Below are 6,000 nucleotides of genomic sequence, written 5' to 3'. Positions count from 1 at the left end.
GGGAGATCGAAGTTCTCCAAGTTTGGTTGAAGTTGCTGCTGCTACTGCTGTTGGGTCGAAGTTGTTACTGGGTCGAAACTACTCCTGATGCTGCCAGGTCGAAGTTGTTACTGGGTCGAAACTGCTACTGATGTTGCCAGGTCGAAGTTTCTTGTGAAGGGTTGTCATTTGCAAGAAGGATTGAGGGTTGACTTGGTGTGGAGGAATCTCTGTCTGGTCTAGAGTCTTGGATTATCTCGAGAAACTATTGAAGGAAGAATTGTTGACTGGGTTTTCCCCTAGATAGGGGTTTTGCCCTGGCTATCCACCTACATCTGTTGTCCTTGTGTTATTGTTTTGGTAATTGCTTGATGAACTAAAAGATAAAGAAGAACATAAAGATAAAAGAATCACAAGTAATTATCTATATAAGAAAATCTTTTTGCCTTTCTGATTTTCTAACATGGTATCAAAGCTAAGGTGAAGGAAGAAAAAGGCAGTCTTGAGTATCTACTAGAAGGAATCTAAATGATTGATCTAGGGATAATATAAGGAGCTCTTATAAGAGAAGAAGCTCACTATCTTTAGGGACAATGTCTAACACATTAAAGAGTGAGAACAAGTTGGAAGGAGCATCAAACTACAGATCTTGGAAGAAGAGAATTGACCTCATTCTTGAAAAGAACAAGGTCTTGGATGTGGTCAAAGGGAAGGTGAAGAAACCTACCAAAGAATCCAGTGATGCAGACAAGGTGAAGTATAGGGAATTGGAAATATTGGCTGACTCTGATGGTAGAAAGCATTAAGAACAATCTTGTCTCATACATTTCCAACATAAACCATGCTCAAGAAATGTATGAAGCATTGACAAAATTATTCACTATCAAAAATATTGGTCAAGTAGCAAGCTTGAAGAATGAGTTGAGGACTGCAAAGATGACAAAGGATGATATTGTGGCTTCCTTCTTTGTAAGGATATCAAGGATTAGAGATGAACTTCAAGCCATAGATGAAATAGTACCAAAGAAGGAGCTAGTAATCACTGCACTACTAGGATTACCACCTACTTGGAATTCTTTTGCTTCAGGTCTCAATAGTTGGAAAGAAGCTCCCACCTTTGAATAATTATGGAATGCTTGCCCAAGAAGAAATGAGAATTTCATTAGTATCCAACAATGAAGAAGGAAATGTGTCAAATGCTTACTCTGCCTCTCACAAGAAAGGACACTCCAAGAAGTCAAGAGGGCCAAGAAAGAAGGTTGATATGTCCAAGATAGAATGCTACCAATGCCACAAGATGGGTCACTATAAAAGTGACTGCCCCGACAATCCGAAGAACAAGAAAAGAAGCAAGGATCAAGCCAATGTAGCTGAAGAAGGATCTCCAAAGAAGACTAAGCCCGAAGAATTGGATTTAAGGGACTTACACTACTAAAGTCCTTTGATCTAAGCTTTTGTTATTTCATTTTGATTTCTAGTTTTTAGGTTTAACATATTTTTGGAAAAAAAAATTATTTGTTCTTAAGGTTATAGGTATCCCTCAAGCTTGGAGGGAGCCCTCATCAACCTCCAAAGATAAGTATCCTATTACCATTTTCATTTTTAGTTTTCCTTACTTATCTGGTTTTGTTTGCATAAAATACTAATCACATTTCTCCTCTTATTTTCCTTGTTTAGGAAAACTTGTTGAAGACCCAAGGAAGAAGGCCTCACAAAAACAAAGCATTGAAATTACAAGGTTTGGTAAGGTACAAGATGCATGTTTTGAGTTACAAGTTCTTGCTCTCTCCATATTCATTCTTGATAAACTATTACTAACATCTTTTTATCTAGCTCTCTTGAATCTTAAAGATTCTTGATTGGGTGATTCATCATTAGATAAATCTACCCTCCTCATATCTTTGATTACTCTTGTGGAACCCTAGAAAGGTTCATTTGAAAATCCTAACTTAAGGTTATGTCGATGATTATGTGTGAAACCCTAATCTGCTTAGGGTTATTATTGAAAGAAAATGTCTGATGTTTTGATGAAGTCTAAAGTAACTGGTTGATACTTTGATAATGTCATGGTTATGGAAACCCTAACTTGTTAGGGTTGAATGGTAATGTCTAAAATCCCGAACCTTTGAAGTATTAATAATTTAGGGTTTGCTATGTCTTGTATCGAAACCCTAGATCATTAGGGATTGGTAGAGTGTATAAGCAATACCCTTATGATGTCTTAGAAATGAAATCCTTGGCATGTGTGTGATTGTCTGATCAAACCCTAGTCTGATCAAGTTTGTTATATGTCTAACTCTTATTGATATTTGTGAAGTTGGGTTTGACTAACACATGATATGAAATGCCTATGCATGATGATGAAGTCCTAGATGTATGAGTTGACTTGTTTGTCGATGGTCATGAGTCCTAGGGTTTGGAACTAAGCCCTAGTTGAAGTTTGTTTCTCTAAGATGATAATATTTGTGAATTCTAGGGTTTTGGAGTTAAACCTTAGTAGAAGTAAAAATCTCTGATATATGATGACAATGTGATAATTTGAGATTTGTGTTGAAATCTGAGTTCTAGTTTTGACTGATGTTTGATTGTTTGAGAAAATTAGGGTTTGCAACAAACCCTAGTGGAAGCTAGTCATGTTGTTACTTTGAATTGAGCTATGATTGGTTTTGGTTGTTAAAAGCTCATGAAATCTAGGGTTTGTATGAAATCCTAGTAGGAAGTCTAACATATGAATTCTGAAAGTTGTTAGATACATTGTAGATCTATGTTTGTTTGTATTGTTTCTAGGGTTTGCAATATGTTGTAGTAGGGTATGTCATACCTCTGGAAGAATCATTGAAACCCTAGATGTAATAAAAGTTGTTTTGAAATGCTCAAAGTTTGATGATAAAGTTTAGGGTTTATAACAAAAACCCTAGCAAGAAGTTTAAGAGTATATGTCTCTTGTTTGTAATTAAGTTTAGGTATCTGATGAATGCTTCCATTATGTGATTGTGATATGGTTAACTTCATGCTTCTATAGATTTGGTTGTACTTGCTATCTAAGTTGTGCAGGTACATAATCTTCAAAGATGGTGAAGATGTTCGTAAAGAAATTTGATGTGATAAGCATGATGTGAATGGTGATAATCATGATAACTTTGATTAGAATGATGAAAGCCATGAAAGATTCTCCGATGTCGTAGAAAATAAATAAAACTCCCCAAATTAAGAGGGAGCCTAGATGAAATCTCCCTAGATTGAGAGGGAGTTTAGATGAAAAAATCTCCCTAGATTGAGAGGCAGCTTGAATGAAAGAAATCTTCCTAGATTGAGAAGGAACATGGATGAAAGGAATCTCCCTAGGATAAAAGGATGGTTGAGAATATTCCTTGTATAAGGAATGATTAGATCCTCTCTGATTAAGAGGAAGTGACGGATATGGTTCTCTACTTCATGTGTCATGCACTAGACCAGGACTAACAACTGTAAGTTTTAGTGAAGGCCATAAGTGAGAGAAGAAAATTGGAGAATGTATTTTGAAGGGCTGTTGAGATAAGAAAATCTGGATCGATTTGTGGAATATGTTGTTGCATGAGAAGTAGGAAAGGAAGTTGCATGGTTGAGGAATCTTCTGTCAAGATTCATTGAAAAAGCTCTAAGTCCTACTATGAAAAGTTGAGAAGCAACATCAAGTTGTTTAGAAGACCCCAAAGGTTTGTATCTATTTATGTACATTTGAAAGTTTGTTATTAATTGGGGTTGTGTTTGTACAAGTAAATCTCTCGGAAGTTTGATAGCATGTTTTCACATGCTTAAGTGTTGTTGATCAGTTTGATTGGAGAGATTTGTTGTCAATCTGTTTGATCGAGGAGGATTTGTTACCGATTGAAATAATTGAGAAAGTTGAGGCTTTGTGTGAGACATTACCTGGAAAGACATCTGGCAAACACTTTGTGTTGATGTCTAGTTCCTGAAGTAGGGAGGGTGGCACTGGTCATGGAGCTCTGCCCTCAGATATGTACATAAAACCTTGTTGATGGTTAGTAAGTAAGCCTCATAGTACCTAGAGAGGCTGAAACAGTGTTGCGGGGGAGCACCCCCCCGGATCCCGCTCCCAATCTGCACTCGGGCGGGAGCGATTTGGGAGCGGTTCGGGAGCGCGCTCCCATAAAAAAATTTGTGCTCCCTGCCTATCTCCGGAGCGAAGCAGGGAGCGTCACTCCCGTCACTCCGGGAGCGGTTTTTATAACTCAGGAGCAGTCAAGGAGCGATCGCTCCCGGGTTATAAAAATCACTCCTGGAGCGATGAGAGCGATCGACGGGAGCGGAGATGCGTGGAAAAAAAATATTTCGGCGGAATAAAAACAAGTTTTTCTGGAAATAAAGTGAGGGAGGGAGGGGGAGAGGGTTAAATATACCCTCCCTCATTTCATTTCATCATTGTGAGAGTGAGAGTGAGATTGAGATTGAGAGAGGGTGAGAGTGAGGAGCAAGGAGAGAGTGAGAGAGAGCAAGGAGAGAGTGAGGAGCAAGGAGAGAGCAAGAGAGATCAAGGAGCAAGGAGCAAGAGAGTGAGAGAGCAAGAGAAAGCAAGGAGCAAGGGGAGATTGGATGCCAAAGAGGTAGGCTCTACAATATTGAATAGAGTGTCTAGCAATTTTTTTTTAATGTTTATTCCTAAATAAATAAATAAATTTTTCTCTATTTCCCATTCCCATTCCCATTCCATTTTTTAAAATTTTGCAGATTCAAAACTTCAAATTTCAAACATCATGGTTATATTTCTTGGCATTTTCTTCTTCTTGGTTCCTTTTTTGGTTATTATGGTGTTGGAGAGTAGAAAAAGGAGGGTTGAATTGAAAATGAAGGGGGACATAGTGGATTTGATGAAAACCCGGTGAGGAGGAGCTGGAGGAGAGTGAACATGAGTCAGCTCAAAAAACTAAACAAGACCAAACCCCATTGTGGAAATATGTTAACAGGCCTGAAGCAGGGAAAGGGGGTGGAACCACTAAATTTCATTGCCCCCATTGCAACAATAATTACACAGGTTCATACACCCGTGCCAGAAAACACCTCTGCGGGAAAATGCCATGGGATGAAGATAAACAAATAAGAATCAAAACTTGTATAGGTGTGTCAGCAACAGATATAGCCAAATACATAAGGGAAGAGGAGGAATCCCAATACAAATCTAAAAAATCAAAGGGTTTCTTTGAACCAAGCTCACAATCACATGCACAAAGAACTCCTTCAGCATCCTCCCAAGGCAGTGGATATGGAGGCACAGGGTCACCAGGTTTAAGGCGTAGAACCATATCAGATTTCCTTGATGAAGGGTGTAGGAATGATGTGGATTCAAAAGTTTACAAGTTTCTCTATGCATGTGGGATACCATTCAATGTTCTTCGCTCACTTATTGGCACGAAATGGTTTCTACCATAAATGATGCCCCTAAAGGATACAAGAGCCCTGGGTATGACAAGGCAAGAACTGTTGGACTTGATCATGAAAAAGCAAAAATATCACATTCTTTGAATAGAATGACAAGTTCTTGGACTGACCATGGGGTGTCCATTGTATCTGATGGATGGACAAATGTAAAAGGCAAGCCATTGATAAATGTTCTTGCTGTGTCTGTTAGTGGTGCCATCTTTCTTTCAGCATATGATTACTCAAACAAGTTCAAGACCGCCATCAACATTGCAGAACCTTTACATGTAACAAATGACCGTATTGGGCCATACAATGTCATCCAAGTCATCATTGATAATGCTCCTAATTGTAAGGTAGTGGGGAGCAATTATTGAGGATAAATACCCCAACATATTTTGTTGAGTGAGTGTTTGGTTCACACAATGAACCTTTTGATGCATGATATTGTTAAGAACAAAAACGAACAATACAAATGGATTAGTGATTTGTACAAGAAAGGAAAACAAATGATAAAATTTATTACAAATCATAGCAATACCCATGGCCTTTTCCGTAGTCACTCAAGATTGGAGTTGTTGAAGATTGCGAGGACTAGATTTGGTA

The sequence above is a fragment of the Pinus tabuliformis genome, chromosome 1_2 (assembly GCF_031772625.1).
Source record: "Pinus tabuliformis cultivar Carrire ecotype Pingquan chromosome 1_2, CPIR1, whole genome shotgun sequence".
NCBI lineage: Eukaryota > Viridiplantae > Streptophyta > Pinopsida > Pinales > Pinaceae > Pinus > Pinus tabuliformis.
The sequence above is the reverse complement of the archived record's forward strand: the minus strand, read 5'-3'. Positions refer to the sequence as shown.